The sequence below is a fragment of the Pezoporus occidentalis genome, unplaced genomic scaffold, assembly GCF_034315485.1.
Source record: "Pezoporus occidentalis ecotype Australia unplaced genomic scaffold, CSIRO_AGI_Poc_V1 ctg60, whole genome shotgun sequence".
Classification (NCBI taxonomy): domain Eukaryota; kingdom Metazoa; phylum Chordata; class Aves; order Psittaciformes; family Psittacidae; genus Pezoporus; species Pezoporus occidentalis.
The window spans coordinates 29307-50892 of record NW_026915944.1 but is presented as its reverse complement, the minus strand read 5'-3'; the positions used below and the strand labels follow the sequence as shown (position 1 = coordinate 50892).

General features: G+C 41.5%; 1 long non-coding RNA gene across 1 annotated transcript in view; it reads left to right on the top strand.

Annotated features, from left to right (window-relative positions):
• LOC134174433 (uncharacterized) overlaps positions 1 to 21440 on the top strand; it is a 30000-nt gene extending 8560 nt beyond the window's left edge. The window contains exon 2 of the long non-coding RNA XR_009968643.1: positions 19036 to 21440. This is a non-coding gene — a long non-coding RNA (uncharacterized LOC134174433). The remainder of the gene's footprint in view (positions 1 to 19035) is intronic.
• Positions 21441 to 21586: the final 146 nt, after the last annotated feature.

Here is a 21586-nt window from a genome sequence, read left to right as displayed (position 1 = left end):
AGTGCAGAAGTAGCCAGTTCAAAAGGGTATAAAGGAGCTAACTGCGTACACCAGTAGACTGCAAAATAGACTTCCAAAAGCACATAACAAATCCTGTATCAATAAAGAAGATTCCAAAGCCACATATAGCACAAGAGGATGAAGTTTACCACAGGTTTCTGGGCTATTGCAATAATGAAATTTGCTATATTAAGTATCAGAATCTTCCCAAGGAAAGACATTTCCTGTGCTGGAAAGAACATCTGTATGTCTTTCAAATTCCAGACTTAAGTTCCAGGTCTGGAACCACAGCTGATCTTCAGGATTTTGTTGCTACTTCCCTGATTTTTATTTGTTTTAATCATTAAACAAGTAAATTCTTGGCTTGCTTGTGACCTGCTGTAATTTGGGGGCCTGTATCTATTTTGTTCTGCTTCTTATTGTTTTGCTTCTTCTGTTTTCAGCTGCAAAAGAAAGAATTGCAGTCCATAGTACTTCTCTTGCAGCACCTCAGAGTGAGTCCCGGAAACTGCATATTATTCCTGCCAAGTCACACAACTCTAACATCATAGCAATCAGTAACAATACTTCTGTTGTTTGAAGTATGAGGTTTTCAGACTGTTAGGAATGCTGGTCTTGCTGCTTCTTTTAGTTATTTAACCTTTTCCTAAGTCAAGAAACAACTTACGTTTGCTGTATCCTGAAAACTAGTTAGAGGATATTTATATAGAAAAGTGTATGGATTTGTAGCAAGTTGCAGAGTTGAGCACTATAATGCATGAAAGTCACCAAAATCTGAGTTTAGGCACAGACCCAAGCTCATGAACCAGTATTGCTTCTGGAGTCTGGAGTTCTAGTTTGTTCCTGAGCTCATTCCTAACCTCAGAACCCTTAATAGCCAGGAATTCCTTATGCCTATGAGTAGATACTCTTTACTTCAAAGTACTTTGTTTAGTTCAGTCATTAGCTAATTCCCTCCTCCTTTGTTTGCCAGAGCCTCTGGAGCTTTAGAGAAGATGGTGCTTCTCTTTGGGGAGAGGGGGGAGGAAAAGGATTATGTGTTTGGGTTAATGAGATATGGTTCTGTTTGAAATGCCCTTAGGTATCTGAGACCTGTGCACAGGAGGGATGGAGGTTGTGATGCAGGACTTGAGACCAACACTCTTCCAGTATGGTAGTAAGAAGCACAATGGCTTACTGTGTGGGGTAAATGACGCTAGGAGTACCATGCATAAGCAGCAGAATCCTGGTCTTAGCATTGGGTTTGAATGTTGTCTTAGCTTGTGATGCTCCTTTGAGTTTACAGACAGTAGTGTCACTCTGGGAATAAAAACAAAGATATTTTAAGTTTGCTCTTTTTCACTGGGTGCATTTCACTGGTCTGCCATTTCATAGGTTTTCCCTGTAAGTAAAGTATTGTATTTGTGACCTGCTCAGTGCTTTTGTCTTATGTGGGTAGAGCTTCCTTATGATCAGAAAGATATTGTCTTCTGTGGGTAGAGTTTCCTTATGAGTAGATGGAGTTGGGCCCTCCTCTTCTAGGTTCCTCTTTAAATGCCTGTGGAGATCCTGACTCAATGCTTATGTATTTGTCTTTTTCTATTAAAAGCAGTTATCCCTGTGCTCTCTGTGCTAAAACAAACCCTGGGGTACAGGAAGCAGCAGTCAGTAATTCAGGGGATCCAAAGGGAGAAGTTAAGATTTCAGAAGCGTTAGGCTATAGGATTTGGCAATAAAAGGCCAGTCATCATAGCCTGTTAGTACAGACTTCCACAGAGGCTTTGATTATCTAACATGTGTATGCATAATTGTACCACTGACAGTGCTTTCTAGGGGCTAATTTTGATTTGAGTTTTTTTCAGTGGAAAAACAAAAGCTCTAAGAGGTTGGTGTGCTTGACATGACTATGTGCTATTAGGATTTGCATTGGGGTATGTAGGTAATATGCTGAAGGAGATTGCTTCACCCAAAACCTTGTAGTGGTATGTACTCACTGTCTCATCATGCTGTTAGCAAGTGTGTAACAATTTCAAGGGTATACCATGTTTCTCACCTATTACATATCTAGTATGGGTCAGCTTGCAAGCAGCTTTTAGCAAAGGGAATACAGGTAAGAGTAAGTCTGCTTATGGTGGGTGGGTCAACAGGAAGGAGGAAACCCTTGCCTAAGAAAAGGTAACTTCAGGCATGCCAAAATCTGTGGGGCTTCAAATCTGGAAGACACAAGTAGACCCCAAATAGTAGAAAGGGATGGATTCATTATAGGGTTGGTGTGAAAGAATTGGGTCCATCTATAATACTGCTTTGACAAGCTGGACACCTAATTTTAGGGCTTCAGATCTGGAAGACACAAGTAGACCCCAAATAGTAGAAAATGATGGATTCATTATATGGTTGGTGTGAAAGAATTGGGACCATCTATAATACTGCTTTGACAAACTGGACACCTAATTTTAGGGATGTATGTGTTAGCAAAAGCAATTCCACTTAGAATGTATCTAGCTTCTGTCTCACTGCTTCTCCAGGAAGATGACACCCAAGGGGCACAGATAACCCACTGCCACTCAGCAGGAAGTCAGCACTGGCATCTGACAGAGGGGGCAATACTAGAAGAAGATGCAGGGAGTGCTCTGTTCAGCAGCTGGTTGCCTTGCTGCTGTGGAGTGCAGACCTGATGAGTTCCTAACCAGGCTCCCTGCTGAAGCACAAAGCTGTTATTAGCAGGACTCTGCAATTCACCTGTAGGCATGACCTGGTAGGAGTCCTATGGGCTGAGCTGGAAGGGAGCAGAGGACATCACAAGTCCTGGCCTCTGGATATGTGGAAAGCTGCCAAGGTCTCACTGCTGCTTGCTCACCTGTGAGTCACGACTGGATGCTGTCCCAGCTGGGGCTGAGTGCAGCCCCAGGTACAGAATCACTTTAAGGGCAATGACTACTGATTTGCTATTTTTCTTCTTCTTGTAAGCTTTTAATGCTTTGTGTATTTGAAGCTTCATTTTTAGTTCCAGTTTTCTTGATGTTTTATTTTCAGTTCTAGTTCTCTTCGTGTAAATAAAATATTTCTTCCCTTTCTGCTTTCCATATCATAAATTAAGCATTATCTTTTGTTACAAAAAATTAATATCCAGCTATAAATTGTGATGGTACTTGTGTAGTTAACAGAAGAAGCACTCTTCTTTGTGAAATGGGTAAAACTTCAGGAGGGATATTTTTAGATATGAAACAAGATCCTGGTTAGTGGAAGGTGGCAAAGAATGATATTTGGTTTAACCCATTTTAGTTATTTCTAAATATAACCAGTTGTTAATACAAAATATTAGACAAAACAATAATAATATATGTGGTGCATTAGTTTTGAGTCTAACCTCAAGATCCTTCCTGAGAATTATGAGATATTTTTGGTTCGTAACCTTAGCCATTAATAGCAGGCTTAGGATATCTAAAGAGATTCTGAAATAAGCGAATTTGAACACTGTGAACCAGGAAATGAGAGGAGAGGTTTCAGTTCTTTATAAACTGTGAGCTGTGTAAACTGCTGCAAGGTACAAGGCCCCATGTTCTCTAATAAAACTAACACAAGTAGTAATCAGTCAGCTATGTAGCCCCTACAGGGAAATGCACATATAGCAAACCTAAGTAAATGAGTGTTTGGCTTGTATTTCTTCAGAGGAATGCAAACTTGAAAAGGGAAAAAGAAAACGTCAAATAACAAAATCTAGGTTTAATTTTTCCTTCTGCTGAAAGTCTTTAGCAAAAGACTGGAAAAGTTTTGTTTCGTGAGGCTGTGATCTGTGCTCTAGAGTGACTGATGTTGCTGGTGTTTGCTTGTTGTCTTTGGAATTATTGAGATGAAATGTCTTTGTTCTGAAGATTCTAATACTCTTTATGACTGCAACCTTAGCTAGTCCTGCAAAGGGAAAGGCGGAGCAGAAGCCTCCTGGAGTGCCAAGCGTGTGTATAGGTGCTAAATGTTCAGTATGCAGTCCAAGCGTGTCATTTCAGGACATTCAGGGTCTTAAAACTGAAGCTCTCCTTTTATGTTGTTGAAGGCAGGATATAATGAAATGAAATGCACCTGCTGCTTTGTTAGCAGAGTTGGCCTTATGGTTGTGCTTTCCACTACCTCAGCAGATAAGTTTCTTTTCTCCTGTGCAGTGTAAAAGCAATAATACTAATTCATCCTTCCCCTTCTTGGGTCTGGATTGCAAGATAGCCAAGAAAGCATTCCCAAGAGCTTTCCTCAGACTGAGTCATTTGCAAACCTGTTTTAACTTCTTTAACAGATTTAAAATAACTTTTTTTTTTTTCTTTTGGCCAAAGAATATATTGCAATGATTCTTACAGAAGTTTGATCTTTCTTTCTTTTTTTTTTTTTAATCTTGCATGTACATCTCAAGTAAATCTTGCATTTAAGGAAGGAGTGAGAAAGCGGTAGTGGCAGCTTTATACGGGAAGTGGCATTCAAGTACCTGTATTTGTCCTTCTAGAAAGCCAAATACTAAGAAGACTAAAAAACCCAGAAGATTGGGATTTTATTATATGCAGGATAGTAGTTAGGCATTTAAAGTTGGTTTAGGGCTTTCACTATGAGAATTCGATTCCTGAGGGAACCTGTAATCACAGAAGGGAATTAGGTCCCCAAAGATCTTCTGAATGCCTGAATTCTAATAAACAGACAACTTCCAACTTTAGAATGATCAGCTGTTTGGAAATTAATCTTCTCATAGGGGAGATGTACATAATGTTTGCCACTTAAACTGCCATAGAAATATTTGCATTTCTTTGCATGTTCAAATTTACATAGTGCTGTTTTGATTACTTAACCATGGAATTTACATAAATGTGCATGAAGGGCAGTGCAGCTCATTGTTTCCTCCTCCTGCTGGGTCTTACATGCTTTAAATTTCTGTAACAGCAGAAGGATATGCACTTTGCAATTCCACTTAAGGAAGGGATATGCCTGGTCTTCCATGACTTACAGTACGGAGGCAAGATTTATAAGCTGCTCTTCATCTGTGTTTATTTGGGTTACTGATTGATAACCAACTCTGTGTGGAGTACACTGTACTGATCTATGATTTTGGTGTGCCAGTATTGTAATCTCATCATCAAAATTAAATAGTATGAAAACACTTTTTTTCAGAAAAGCCAAAAACTGAAATGAAAGGTGGTCATCTGGGAGACTGGAACTTCTTATACTCTACATTAGGGAACAGTCCTACTTTCTGGTATTACAAGATATGCCAGGAATCTGTTGAACTAGGGTCTGGGCTCTGTGTTAAAGGTTATGCCAGTGGTATAGTAAGGGGTCAAATTGTAGATGTATAATTTCACCAGCTAAAGGTTTGGGTCCATCTCTGGTCTTGCACCTCTGTCTCACTGACAGCAACAGCAGAAACCTGTGTTTTGACTAGAGTATCTTCAAGGCAGGAATGGCACCTGACCTCCTGAGGCCGCTAAGACTGTACTGTGGTTTCATGTGCTGTGGTTTCAATGGCCATTACAAGTGCTACCATAAGCAATTTTTCAGCTACCTAAAGTCTGAAGTTTAATATTATATGGGATGAATCATGTCCTGGAGGACTTGCATGTGCCTCCCAACCTGCCAGTTCAGTGTCTAGATACAATGTCTATATTTATGTAGTTTTAATAGAAAAATACTACTTTTCATGCTTCTGAAGAGATAATCCTGCTTTTGATATTCCTACTTTAGTCTGCGTGAAGATGGATGTGTGGACTTGTTACTTTATATGCTGCTTCCTTGAAAAATCATTGACTACTTTCTATAGTTTGGTTTTCCTTAGGAAAACTATAGAATGATCTTGGTGGATCAAGGGAGAGCCCAGCAAATACATGCAGAAATAGTATGGACCTATTCCTGCTCCTTTTCTCTAGGTTCAGCTGCATTTCAGCCCTTTGCATATCTCAAAGACCTGGGAAGTGTGGTGTAAAATAAAGAATAAGGCAGTAAAATGAGGTTGACCCAATGGGTGTAATCGATCCAGCATAACCAAATAATGAGCACTAAGTCCAGCTGGACTCTAGTAGGTTCCATATGTTGGTGTCTTCTTTCTGTGCTACTTTGTGGGAGGATGGTCCTGAATCAAAGTAGCCAGCTCCCTAGTCTGAAATGTTTATTAACTTGGGTTTCAGGCAGCCTACTAAGGAAGGTGGAGTTTTTTTGTGGGCATGGCCAATATCCTGCTGCACACTTACACCTTCAAAATGCAGTAATATGAAAGGAATATACGATTAGTCCGTGGACTGTGTATGCTATCCACTTTCCTTCTTAAGCCTGTGAGGACAGATAAAAGGCTATTCTAAACTATCAATGGATTTGTTTGCCAGATGCTTTCCAGATGAGTACAGTGAGGGTGGAGAAAGAAGTTCTTTTGGCTCAACACAACTCCTTTGATTCCTTTTATATTTCTTTCATAACAAGGTTTTGTTTGTTTTTTAAGGAACAGGAAAAAAAAATCTTGGCAAGTAGAAGGCTTTGCAGAGGACAGATTAATTTGAGTAGTATTGCATAGAAACATCTTTAGTCCTAGAGAGCTGGGGGAAATTCCTCTCAGAAGGATTTTTTTTTTTTTTTTTTTAATAAATGGGTGTTATTTTTGCTAATGCTGAGGAATATTCTGTATGTGAGAAATCGGAAATAATAAAATCGGTGGTTCCATTATTTGCACCAGTCTTTTTCTCCTGTCCAGTATGTGAGAGGCCACTTGCTCAGTGTACTCCAGGAAGCAAAAATGGAAACAAGCTGCTACTTTGTTTTGTGTTTACACCCTCACATTTCTAAACAAGAAAAGAATGCCATGCACTTAAAAAGAGTATTTTCTCCCAGTTTTTGCAAGAAGTAACAAATGAGAAGTTTGACTCTGGTTTTGATTTGGTAATGATATGGTTTGAGAACTATTGAGAAAGAAACAGAGTCTGGGATTTATATTGGATAGAGAGGTTTACAATGACTGATTCTCTAGGCATTCCCATTGTTCTGAAGAAAGGAATGTCACATTTTCTGTGTGTGACAAACTACTTGAGCATTCAGGCTACTGATGAAGAAAAATCATAAAGATTACACATAAATCATATAGACTGAAGGGCCCAATGGGTAAAGGAGCAATTAAAGAAAGCAATTGACTTTTCGTTATTGTCACTACTGAAAGTGGAGCACACTTCAACCAACCAACCAAAACCCCACCTTATTCCTATAGAAGCCTGGTCAGGGCTTGTTCACAGCTTTGGTGCTGAAGGCCTTTAATAATAGAGTAGGACTTTCCATCACAAAAGTGTGCACCCAGAGCTGTGGTACTAGAGCCTGCTGCATCCAGAATCAATATTCAGCACTCAGGAAGACAGACTTCTGTAAGCAACGGCTGGTTGGTTGACAATTAACATCAATAGAACTTGTCTGTGAGTGATTCTCAGTGACGAGCTGTCAGTGTCATTTCCTTCCACTCACAAGGGAAGGGTACGTGTTTCTTTTTATCAATTGTACTTTTTATGATTGGCTGAGTGTATTATCCAGAGCTTCAGCTTCAACATGCCTATGGAAGTGTTTTAAAGTTAGCATTCAGTTGGAATTGCAAACTTGTAAGTTTGGTGCAGCCTGATTGATTTGCTATTTTTGCAGGCAGAAATAATTGAAATGTTGGTTCCCCTTCAACATACTTGCCATGAGTCTTTCCAAAGGACAGACTAGATCTTCTATAGTGGCCTAGCCAAGAACTGTAAAACACCTCAACACAGAGAATCATGGGCTGAGACCACAGTCTGCTGTTCACTCTATGGAAGAAGGCAAGTGAGGGAACAGGGTGGACATAATAAAGCAGATATGGTTTTGCAGTGGGAATGCTTAGTATAACTCTATACCACAGAATGAACTGCAGGTCTGGGATGTCTCATTGTCAGTGCCCAAGACTGAAAAATCTGTATATTTATGTTGTAGCAAATCCTGTTCGCTGCAGTTCTTTCACTTCATTACTGAAACAAGCTGAAAAGCAAAGGTCACAGTTTGCTTAAAACTGTCATTGCTGAATTCATCAGGCTGGGAGGAAATGCCTTATGCAAGAAAGAATTTGGATGGTAACTGTTAACTTATCACATTCTCTACTTCACTCATGTATATGATAAAATTATGCTGATTCCTGTAACTCCTACTCTGAACATCTTCCCCTGTCCCTGTATTGCCAGTATGTTTCTCCCCTCCCCCTTTACCTCTTGTTCCAAATTACTCTTTCCACTTGGTGAGATCTGGTCTTCTCTACCACTTGTCCATCAAAGGTAGCAGTATACCCATTTTCTTCTCTCTTAAAAGACTTCTCAAAGTTCAAACTTTGAGTACACTTCAATGTCAGTAAAAAATCTGTAATTACTGTTCTTTGGAACAGGTGAGTAATTGGAGGCTAGGTGAAAAAAAAAAAAATCACAGCATTTCATGTGCCTTCTCTTGTAAGTCATTTGCTGAGACAGATTATGTTACCTTTGATTATTTTTCCCAGTCAAGTCAATCTTCCTTCAGGAAAAGGCCAGGTAATGTGGTACCAAACACCATTTGGATATCTAAGGTCCATACCTAGGTCAGTGGTCATTCTTCTGTGTCATTTGAAGCTTTTGGTTATCTGTTTTAAAAGAAAACAGTTAGTGCTTCTCTTTGAGCCTGTATTTGATAATTACTACTTTTGAGTGGAAAGAGGTACTGATTCCAGTGGCAGGGATCTTAGAGGAGGAGGGCTGTGCACTTAAAGTAGGAACTGTCTTTGCCCAACAATATCAATCTCCATTGGTGTTTGACTTGTACACATCTAATGGTGAATTGTAACAAGAGAGAACTTGACAGTTTAGAGGCATCCAAAGCAAGAAAACTTAATCAGCAAACAAGGGAGACTGGAGACTTGACCTCTTGTAGAAGCAACGTAGCCTGGATCCCAAGCTTCTTGGGAAATACAGTTTCACCTACTTTGGGGTAGTCTTCGGTCCTGCTATAAGCACGTCATTCCTGTCTTGGGCAGAAATCAGTGTCTGGTCTGTTGAAAATAGTTTGTGGCTTACTGAATCTCCTTTCAGTACAGTCCACAGCTACTTCATCTAGCTCTATGTGAATGTGTTCTTGACACTTCAAGCATGTTCATGTTTTTCAAATGAAATACTCAGATTTCAGTTCTAAGATTAGCATTGAAAAATGGAAGTAATCTGAATTTGGAGGGGAGAAAAGGCAAGCAAGAAACTTGTTGCAGAGCTCTAATTTCTGACTCATTCTTGGAAAACAATTTTGTATAAACACAGTGCTGCTGATGCAGGATTTCATTTGTTTCACTTTACTGCATATTTTACTTGTTGGGTTGGATTTTCTTCATTATAAATTATTTCAGAGGGTCTTTTTGTGGTTACTTACAAAGCTGAGAGTGTTGTAAAGGAGTTTTCCCAATCACACCCCAAGAGGAATTGTGAGAATAGGTGCTCTTCCTGAAGCCTGAAAGGATCATGTCATGCTTGTTAGCTCATGCTGGAATTGTAGTCTCTTAGCTTCGATAGAGTATCTGCAGCTGGGTCAGGAATCACCCTATGAGATAAAGCCTTCTCCTTCACAGGAACAGCTAGCAGTCTTCCTTTGGTGAGCAGAAGTAGCAAACCAAGAACTACTTGATGTGGAAGGAGAAACGCTGAAAACCACAGCAAGCTCCATTTGGGTTTTGTAATGACTACAATATAGAACTGGAATGCAGAAAAGCAAAAAGTCTAAGTAACTCCTCAGAACTGATAAAAGCAGACACAAAGGCAAGCTTAGACCTCTCTTGGGCTACTCCAACACCCATGCTTCTCAGTTGATGAAAACTTGCTGGGAATACAACTGGTCACTGCAGTCCTTCCAGATTTTGTGTTTTCTGGAGTTCTAAATCAACCAATCTTTGCTCATACAAAACAAAGCTGTAAGGATTAAATGTAGAGCAGTTCCAACACAGTTCCTGCAGGTCCTGGGGAGGGTGCTGGTGCTGTGAGGAACAGGGAACATAGCATTATTCTGACCAAGTGACTTCTAGGCAGGTACTGAAACCTGAAGGAAATCCTTCATTCCAGAGGATGAACTCAGGTACTTACCCAGTTGTTACCACTGTGCGATGGATGGCTGATCACACTTGTTTTTTGTGGGTGGGGGAGAAGCCAGATTGGTCCTTGCCTAGCACTCAACTGGGAACTAGCAGGAGCAGGAAATCGGTGGAGACGAGGGAGACAGAGTGGCATCCAACTGTAAAACTCTTAATGTTAGCCAGTGACTTACCTTACAGTTCTTGTATTATTCAGTATTGCCTTCAACTGAGTTAATTCCTCATGAATTATGAAGTGTTATACCAAAAATGCAGATATACATGTGCTGCATTTCCCTAGGTAGGAAGGAAGGAAGGAAGGAAGGGAGGGAGGGAGGGAGGGAGGGAGGGAGGGAGGGAGGGAGGGAGGGAGGGAGGAAGGAAGGAACTAAAAAAGGCATTCTCAAGGGAAAAGATCAGGCTACTGGATGCTTTCTGCCTGTGGTAAATGTGTATAATTTTGTCCTCTTTTCAGCCGCACTCATATCTCTAGCTGTTCTTTTCTCTGGAAGCTTGTTCTAAAGCCCTGCGTATTGTTCAAATCAGAAAAAAAATATCCTGTCAGTTGTTCCCATCAGTTGTTCCCCCTTCCCCTTATCTGTGCCTTGAGTACCTCACAGCCCTGCCTCTGCTCTGTTGAAGGTATTAAACATCCTTGCCACTAGGCTTAGTGCCATGTGCCAGAGGACTCTGTGAGACTATGACAAGGATAAACACAAAGTGATGGCCTTAAGTAGGTAAAGCTGGCTGCATAAACTCAGTTATAGATGTTGTCATACCGAGAATAGTTCTGCTGCTGCTCTTGGAAAATGGAAGATAAATGACATTAACATGCTGGAGCTATCTGCTAGTAATAAATCACAGTGCTTCAATGTTTATGTATAGAGCCTGTGGAGCTCTCCAGTGCATAGCTATAATTTAACTGCCCCTGGGGAGATCCAGGTAGCAGATCTTCTGGGTAGCTGCTTTCAGCTGGGGTGCAAAAGCTAATGTATCATTTAGGACTGCCTGCTTGGCAGGCCTGTCAGCTTTCCCGTGCAAACTACAGATGAGAAAGAACTAATATTTTTCCAGCCACCCTTGGATGACCTTAGCAGCAAAGCCTTGTACATCACTAGCAGGTTAACAAACAAGCCAAACCTGCCCAGCAGTCTCACCCCAACGCTTAACTTCTCCGCTAGGCCATATTATTCCCAAGTTTTCCCTTTGTATAGAGCTGTGACTTCGGTGAAGCACCATTGCTTGCTCAGGCACTTGTCTGTCAGCATTAAGGACACAGGGGAACCTCAGCTATGTCAAAACCCTTTAATGAAGTATTCAGAGAACATTTTTTAAAGTCATTCCTCCATCCAGCTGTAAGCCTGTACTCACACTGCTCAAACTAACAAACATGAGGAAAAATGTATGACCTGATATTTTTATTGGGCAAATCAATCCATTCGTGCTCAATCCAATGTACAAAACTGAATTTGAAGTAAGTAACTTGTACAGATGAAATGTTCCTTTTTTTCAGTAGACTTAAGGAATAAACTCCACTCAGAGGCTTTGAAAGAGGGAGAAATCCTGTGTCATATGTGGTACAGGGCATCCATTGGTAGTTAGTCATAAATCTCTCTCAGTTTTGAACATCAGTTGTATGTAATTTAATTTCAATCTCAACTCCTGGTCCACATAGCTTGTGGTGGCACCTTCTAATTAAAAACCTCAGCTGGCCAGCCAAGCATTCTGTGAGACTTGTGTTCTTCATAGGAGTGAAGAAGTGTTCTTTGCAGGCACTGAGGAGGCTGCACTGTGCAGACAGTGTTTGTGACACTGGCATCTAACAGCTTCTTCCCTGGCTCTAGTTAGTACATATTTTCTTGCATGGTGATGCCCTTTCTTTTGTGTCTGGAGGGAGTGGCCTGGCATGGGATGTACTCTCCCATATATGAGAAGGGTGAAGTGGGGGCACAGCCTCAGCAAGCAGAAAGGAGTTACAATGAGAGGAGAGTGCTCATGTTGCAGCACCCAAGCAGAGGGGGCAGGGTAGACCGTGTGGATAGTGCCACAGACTAGAGCTTTCTAGAGTCACGTTAGAAGAAGCAGCTGCCATTTCAGCAGCTGGTTCAACCAAATGAGGCTGAACCAGCAAGAGCACAATCCCAGTTCTGCAATGGATACATACATAACTGAGCTTTATCAGCATCTTCTCACTGCTCAGGCACTGCTCTGTGAAACTCCAGTGAGACAGTGTGCACAGGGATCTCCATGCCCCCCAAACCCCACAGAGAAAGTGATTTCTTGTTCCTCCAAAGGGTCAGAGGTAAGACATGTAGCTGTCATCACCAATTCTGTTCTCATTTGAAAAGCCATTCCCTCAGAGGTGGGTGTTTCAGGTACATTGCTGGTGCTGACAGTCCAGAGGTAAACAACATTCATAAGTCTCCACCACAGGTAGAACTGTTGACCTGCGGTTACTGGCAGGCAGTTGTCATGGTCTCTGAGCAGCTAACCAAGATAGGGGGCTTCCTGATAACAAAAGTTATCTCTTTCAGTACTGCCATGGTTCACTCAAATATGTACTCTGCTACAGGAGGATGGTGAAGTTTCCTGTTGAAGTCAGCGCAGATCTGATACTGAAGTTCGTGAGTACACATCTCTAGACACCAGTGATACCAGTTCCTGCTCAGAGCCATCAGCAGTAGTGAAGCAGGAATTGCTGTGTTCTTACAAATGAGGTTTTTCTGGCGTCTCTTGTACCTTTGCACAATTCTGTAAGAGTGGCTACAGCAGACCTTAGCATAGGTGAATGCTAAAAGCTTTGTGACAATCAATGGGGGAACTGTAAGCCACTGCAGATCCCTATTGTACTCTACAAAATGCTGTGCAATGCTCTGTCATGTTAGTGTTGATGGCTACTGAAAACTAGGGGCCTGTAGCTCAGCTTAATATGTGCTTGTAAGACAGGCAAGCTTCAAAAGCAGCAAAAAGCATATGGCAAGAAAATTGTGTATGCAAATATGTATTTAGCCATTTAGCCGGTGTATCTTGCAGTCTAGTGAAATGTGTGCAATGCATAAAAGGGTGGTTGTGGGTAGTTCAGTTTGAAATCCACCTGCTGGGTTTGGCCAACCAGCTATTGTTCAGCCAATTGATAGACCAGCCTTGCAGTTGCTGCCTCTCATGCTCTCTTGATAAGCGATGTCTGGCTGAGCTCTGCAACTGTTCCTTCCTGTTCCTCAAAGGGGTGAGATTGGGAATGGACCCTGGAATAAGGAACAGCAGGACTGGCAGTGCCACTTATGGGTTTGGATCTTTGCAGTCTAGAAACGCTGACGATGGAGGGATAGGACAGATAGACTACAACAAATGCATCCAGCACTACTGCAACCGATGGAGGTAATGCAGCAACCATAGTAGCATGGAGCTCAGTTTTAGAGTCATAGAATAGTTTGCATTGGAAGGGACCTTAAAGCTCATCCACTTCCAACCCCCTGTAATGGGCAGGGACACCTTCCACTAGGCCAGGCTGCTCCAAGCCCTGTCCAGCCTGGCCTTGAACACTGCCAGGGATGGGGCAGCCACAGCTTCTCTGGGCAACCTGTGCCAGTGCCTCAGCACCCTCACAGGGAAGAATTTCTGCCTAAGAGCTCATCTCAATCTCCCCTCTGTCAGGTTAAAGCCATTCCCCCTTGTCCTGTCCCTGCAGGCCCTTGTCCAAAGCCCCTCTCCACATTTCTTGTAGGAACCCTTTAAGCACTGGAGCTGCTCAAACGTCTCCCCTTAAGGAGCCTTCTCTTCTTCAGGCTGAACAAACCCAGCTCTCTCAGCTTGCCTCCATAGCAAAGGTGCTCCAGCCCTGTATAACATATACAGCATCATGTCTGACATTTAGTCAGCTCAGTCCAGGGGCTGAAGTCCCAGCAGCATCTGCAGTGTGGAAGTTGATGTACCAAACTGATGGTACATGGGGTTGGATTTGAGCTCCCTCAGGCCTGAGCAGCAGCACAGTTCTTCTCTGAAAGCTTGTCAGTGTGTTTAGATCACTGTGCTTATCTGCAGTACACAAAGATGAGCACAATAGATGCAAATCCAACTCCTGAGTCCATTTTCATGTTTACCTTGTTTTCCTGTATGGTGTATTTGTAAGTGCTTGCCAGTTAAACACAGCCATCAGGATTTAATATCATCAGGAGGAACATCAGGGGATCACATCCACAATTCTGGCATGGTGTCAGGCAGAGAGAGAGAGCCAGAGCTGATACGGTTATAGGTGGAGCTGTCTGAGATAGCTGCAAGTACAAGTTTCACAGACTTCTCTCAGAACATTGCCTCCAGGGCACAGATGTGATATGAGGGCATGAATACACTCCTCTCTTTGTTGCATGTTTGTAATAACATGACTGGTTTTGTTTTTGAAGCTGAGCTTTTAAAACAATGTTGTTCTTCCTCCTGCAGTGCGTTAACTACACCATAACATAGGAAGAGCCTAGATGCTTAGCATGAGCCCTATGATATCAAGTGCCTGTTCAATAAAGGCTTTTCCTTCTTTCATGCTAAAGCAAACCAGGTCGCATGGGCAACAAGGAGCATTTGCAGGGGTAGTTGCAGGATGCCAGTGATCTAGTCAGTGGGCAGCATGTGGGATGGTTCTCGGGACCATAACTGAAACATGGTTCAGTGCCTCAGTCTGTGCTCCTCAGTGCCCCATGGTGTCACTGTCACTCTCTGCTCTTGCTGTGCCAGCTCCACTTGGTTGTGAAATAACTGAGATGGGCTTTTAGGCTGCGGAGAGTAGGGACCCACTGACATTCACTGTTCCACCACCTTCCTGACCATGCTTTGCTTGTTGCCCCCTGACCTGGAGATGATTTTCTCTGCTGCTTGATGTTTGTTTAAAGCCTGGTTTTGTGCTGAATTTTCTGATGAATATTTCTTTCACAACATTAAGGAATTTCCCACCCGAAGACAACCTCTGCCTTGCTTATTTAGACATACTTCTCTTCAATTTGTATGATTTTAAAAAATCCATTCAGTATTGTAAGCTTTGATAGTCATACAACAGTAAGTGCCTTTAGAAACATTAAAATAATGAACCCACACCCACTCACCCTCCCTCCCACCCCCCCCCCCCCAGACTGACTGGGATTCTTATTTGTATGGGTCTGCTTTATGTTAAATACACCAAATCAGCATGGGTATTTCATATAAGCTTGACTTTCTTTGCATTGGCAACCAGTGAAGGACTGCCTTGGTGTTTATGAATACTGAGAGAAAATCCAAACAGAAGTTCAAACTACTGTGTTGTCTCCTCAACTTATTTGTCTAATATGGATACAGGAATGTTATCTGTGCTTTCAAAATAAAAATGTACGAGATCAAAGGACATCATAGGAAGACTGAATAAACATTTATGGATTCCAATTGAAAAATAACTAGAGCTATGAAGTCTAAATAGTTAGGAGGGTCTTTCCTTCACCAAATAATACTTAGACCAGTCTGACCTGTATCTTCCTTTTCCTCACTAAGTTTTAATAGCAGGTTTGTTTTATCGCATGTCTTTCAGAAGGCCTGAGGGCAGAGAACAGATCTGAACTGGTAGTGCACACATTAAGGAGCCAGCGGTTATTTTATGACTTGAGGAGAGCAGGCATGTTCTTACATGCTGTGGGATCATCATTCAGTGATACCAAAATTTCTACCATTCTTTAATACTTCTAAGCAGTTTGCATTGGAAGAAGAATTTGCTTGTTTACATCCTCTATAAATTCGAATTCTTTGTTGCACAGTAAAACATGATTTATTTATTTGTTACTGGATACTTATTCTTTTGTTGTTGGAACTGGTTATACCTTTAACTGTAAGAATTTAATCCCTTGGTTTAAAAATAAGTCTGTAACTTATTTGGAATGGTTTCCTTCCTAAAAGAATTTTTTGGGAAGAAGTGCATCAATAAGCTGAAACTTTCATGGTAGTTTGTAAACCACTTCTTTGGTTTTGGAATCCAGGTCCAGAGCCATCTGCTTTTTGCTTTTGCTTGTCACTGCTATATCTACTTCTGTAATGCTGCAGTTCTCCTTGTGAACCAATTCTACAGAATGTGTTGCCCTGTAATCTTTATGTTAGTGATGAAAGAAAATGAGCCAAAACTGCTTAGTGTATAAGGAACTGGCTGGCTGATCATACTCAGAGTTGCAGTCATCAGCTTGATGTCTAGGTGGAGAGCAGTGATGAGTGGCATTCCTCAGGGGTTGGTATTGGGACCAGTGCTGTTTGACACCTTTGTTAGTGGGATCAAGTGCACCCTCAGCAAGTTTGCTGACAACGCCAAGCTGTGCTGTACAGTCAACATGCTGAAGGGAGGGTGGCTTCCTTAGAGAGAGGAGTGGCTGCGCCACGTCAGTATCAACCTACAGTTTTTCTTCTTATCTCCTGATGAACAACAGATGTGTAGTTTTGAAAACAGCGAGTGAAGCAAAACAGGCTTGGAGGTCATTTATGCTGAATTGCTGTCTCAAAGGTACAGAGTATTCTCTGAAGAACATGGAGAAGCATGCTGAAGAGCCAGCTCCAGTCACACTGCCCCATCAAATGAAAATAGAAAAGCTGATCTGAAAAGGAGAGTGTGAAAGGGGAGGGTTCCCCAATTTCTTCTAACTTAATGATACTCACTTCTGCTCTTGTGGGGGAAAAAGAGAGAATTGGTATCTAAGCAACAATCTTTAACAGTATCTGGGTTTTCTCTGTGCTGCCATCAGGAGAGCGTTATGTTTGATTTCAGAGGTTCCACATGAGACATCCAGGTTGTGGATTTTTTTTATTTCCTTCTTTCCAGGAACATAATTCTGGAGGTGGGGCTCTGAAAGAAAACAAGACAAATAGATCACAACCTTGGGGTTCAGCAGAGCAAACTTTGGCCTGTTTGAGGCTCCTGTGGAATATCATCCTGGAGAGTAAAGGGGTCACAGGTGATACTGATTTTTTCAAGGATGACCTCCTCTGAACTTGAGCATGGCCTGCTGCACATGGGCAGGAAATAAACCAAAAGTAGCAGAAGGCCTGCACCAATAAGCAAGAGCTGCTGACAGAGCTTGGGCATGAAAAAGATGCATGCAAGAGGTGGAAGCTGTGTCAGGTCACCCAGGAGATTACAGAGACAATGTCCAAGCATGAGGGGGTGGTTAGGAAAGCCAAAATCCCACAAGGGACATGAAGATGTACAAGAAGTGCATTTTACGTGTGTATTGGTGAGGAAGATGAAAGAAAATGTGGGCCCACTGGATGAGTGGGGCAGGGGACTTGGTATGGCAAAGGCTAAGATACTCAATCCCTTCTTCACCCTTGGTCTTTGCTGGCAAGATACATCCTCAGAAATTCCAGCTGCTTGAGACCAGCCTGGAGCAAGGAAGACTAATGCTTGGTAGAGGAGGATCAAGTAAAAATACAGGAAATTCTATTTAAACTTGAGAAGAAACTTTGTTCTCCCATGAGTGTTAATCAAACACTGGAACATGCTACTCAAAGGGGTTGTGGAGTCTCTATCCTTAGTAACAGGCAAAACCTGACTAGACATGGCACTGAGCAATGTGCTCTGGCTGACTTTTCCCTGAGCAAGAGGTCTGTGGACTAGATGATCTCCAGAGGTCCCTTCCAACATCAACTGTTCCATGATTCTGTGAGATCAGTGCTGCTGAAGCAGCTGCAGAGTGGAGACCTGAAGGTTTGACTCTATATCTTCAGACAGAATATTGCAAAGATCTAAATTGGTGCATACTGTTACCAAGAAAGTAGCTACTTACCAACCTGTTGGCATGTACTCTTCACTGGATTTGGGATTTCTTTCTACATCAGTAGGCCTGCATGTGCTGTAAGCAAATACAAACTGACTTGTTGTAAAAATGGAAATGCTAAAAGGCACCACTGGGAAGGTGTCGAGAGGCATCTCCCATGCTATCCGCTTTCTAAATTTAAAATAGACATGTTATGAAATCTAAATACAGATTCCCAAACTCAGCACTCTTGTCTCCATAGCTAATATTCCTTGTCTCCTGTTATTCACACCATAATATCCTGTGCTGAAAGCATATGCCAGGTCTTACCCAGGTGAGTAGCTATTGTGAAAAGACTTGTCATATGAGCACCATCCCATATATTAACTGGGGATTCCATCTGTAAATTCTGTGTGGCAAGGCATTTAATCTGTACGTGACCAATCCTGCTTCTTTGCTGTGAGTTTAAATTAAAAAGGATGAATAAACTACCAATAGATTTGGGTAAAATAAGCTACCTTCACTATAATCAGTGCCCTTGTGGCACTGGACTGGGATTATCATTGGTGAAGGTACTTAGATCCATTGTTTTCTTACTCTCTTTGGAGGTTGAGTCCATAAACTTTTATGAGCTATACTTTAGATAATGTTAGGAAATAGCTTGTCTGGAACTAAAATTATCTCATTGTTTGAAACAGGCAGGGACAGGTTTTGGTCTTTTTTGCATTAGTCTATTTGCTATGAAACAGATCTTATCTTTCAAGTATTGTGGAGCTGCACGTTAAATTTCTGGGTTTATACATGGAAATACAATAGATCTGGCTTCTTGATGTCTGTGGCTGCGTGCGAGTACTGTAATTAATGATCTAGTTTATATGAAGAGAGATCTATGGAAAAAAGCTGACAGAATGTTTGCATTCTGTTGGCCTGGGTTTTTTTAAGAGATCCTCAGATTTGTCTGGGTGAGTATCTTTGCAATTGTTAGAAATGTCTTTCCTTTGACATATTCCCATCACAACTGGGATTAACTGCATTCTGGAGGCTGAGTCTAAATACACTTACACAGTAAATAAGTGGCAAAGCAAGACTAGGATCCAAGTTTTCTGCATTATTCACCTACCTTGACTTCTAAGAAGCAAATGGTACCTTATTTCTAGCATTTTTTAATCTATATAGATTTATAGCCTAAGTCTGTGGAAGTTTTCTCCTTTTTGATAGCCTAAAGAAAACTATGCTTTTTAAAAGAGGATGTACACCATCAGCAAACTGAAGTGTGGAAATGTATGGATACCACTTAAAGATAAGAGCACTTTCTTCACTGAGTTTTTTTTTACTACGATAATGTACTTGGCATCTTCTGGTCAGTTATAATTAGGGAAGATGATTTTTGTAAGTATTGTTATTTTTGCAGTACTCGGTAAGAATTTATTCTTGCTGATGGTAGCTGAATCTTAGGGAATTACTGTTCTCATGGAAAATGGTGCTCTCAAAGAACAGTACTAACTGTCACAGATCCATGATTTTCAGGCAGTCATTCTCAGCAGGAGTTCACACAGTGTTCAAACAAGTTCAGTGTTGTTTGCACTGATAGGGTACCAAGTGAGCACTCCACCCAAAAGCAGAGCTGAGGTCTTGGAGAGAGCATTGCTGAACAAAGGCACAGTCAGGAAGGAGCTGGAAATTATGATGTTCAGAACTATTGTTCAGTGCCACCATCTCTATCCCAAATCCCCCAAATTTTCACATTCAGGGCTTTGATTCAGGCTGACTTCTCATTGATGTTGATTGTTTTCAGACTTTTTTTTTTTCATTTTCTCCTGTCAAGATCTGTCAAAAGAATTCAGCTCTCTCAGAAGTGCCTTTATTCTGCTCTATATTTCTTTTATTGAGTTCTTGGCACAAAGCGAAAAACTATTCCTAGCTATTAGAGTAGCTGTGTGAACTGGGAAAGCATCCAACTTCTAGAAAGATATTTAAAGGCTTCAAGAAGATTCAAATTTCCAAATAATTTTTACTCCTTTGCTTGGTTGGCTGTCAGTATTTGATAAACAGGGTGGACTACTGTCAATATTTAACAGCTCAACACAAATATTATTCATACATTGTAAAAATAGCATATGAAATGCAAATCAAGTGCTTTAGCCTAGGTTCAGTAGTAACAGAAGCAAACGATAAAATCTCCCTTGCTTCCATACAAAGGCATAGAGAGGGAAGAAAATGTTACCAGTGGTAGCAGTCTTCCCTGCTGGGACACAAAAACGTGAGACTCCCCACTCCTCCCACCTAAAGTCATGTCCAAAGGCAGGGTTTCATGGTAGAAATTTGCTGTGAAGTGTTTGAGTAAGAAGCAGCAAGGTACGACTATTAGTTCAAACCAGATTACCAGAAGTCTTCAGTAACAGAGCTCTGTCTCCAGCAGCACACCACCAGGACCCCTTGAACTGCTCTGCAGTCCTACATTGCCATACAAAACCAAATTACTTCTATACCTTTCCCTATATTTAGAAAAATCCTCCCCAAAAGCCACTATTTGGCATTATTATGACTATTATGATTCTATGATTAGCTTACTGGATGGAGCAGCCTGCCCTCTCCATAGTCATGTGCAACATGACTACAGTTTATCCTCATTTAGAAAATCAAGATGCAGTGTAGTTGGTGTGAGATGGGTTTAATGAGTGTCAGAAGTAGGCGTAGGTGTCACTTCCCAATCCTGTGTTCCCAAATGGTTTCCCATGATTTTAAATCTTTAGAAGGATGTAATATGTGGTTCAGTACTATCTGAAGGAAAGAACCTGAGTGTCATGTGGCTCAGCCACAGCCAGGCTCAGCAAGAACCGAGCTTAGCTCACAGGGCAGTATGGGTGCTGCTCAGCCCAGCCTCCCTCAGCAGCATTACTTTTGATGGTAGCTAGATTAAGCCACCACCCACACAAAACAAAGGGTACAGACCAGAGCCAGTTTATGCAGGAGACTTTCAAACCTAGCATTGTTTCAGATTTGGCTTTGGTCCAGTGTAAAATGCATTTGGTGTGTTCCAAGAGCTGCCCTGTAGAGAGGAGCCTGAGGTAGCGGGAAACAGTTATTAGCGTTGTAGTTTGCTGGTTACTCTGCAAACAAGCATGAGCAGCTTCAGGAAGGAACAGAAATAACAGTGAAACATTTCTTCTCCATTTTGTCCAAAGCAGTCAGACTGCTTTACCATTAGTTAAAACTAGTTCTGTCCCAAATCCTTTGCTAGGACTACTGCGCTGTTAATGTGTTTCAACTGTCAGCCACAGAGGTCAGATCTTCAAAGCCCATTCCATCCTTTTCCCCACCACACAGAGTAGTGCTCCATTAAGAACTAGAAAGCTGAGCAATCTTGACTTACAGACTGAAGGACTTTAAGCACATCATGTTGCTGTGTTGTTCCATTCCTGTTTTGTCTTAGCTTTCTCCTTAGCCACAATAGAGCAATGGTACTGTCTTTGCTCATGAAATCCTTCAAAATTTAATGATAAGATACTACAGATTTCTAAGACCTTTCAGACTTGGGCAAATATCACATCAGTAACAAATAATTCATATAAACAGACAAATACACACTTCATAATTGATGGCACAAAGAAACAAATGAAAAAGGAGAAAAAAAAAAAGAAAGAAAAAGGAAGATGTAGAGATAGAAAGATTCCCTCTCAGTTGAATACAGGCTATATGTGTACCTGGAGTGATTACACTGAAATTGCCCATCAGCTTCTGTGAATCAAGTTTGTCCAACCTCCTCTAA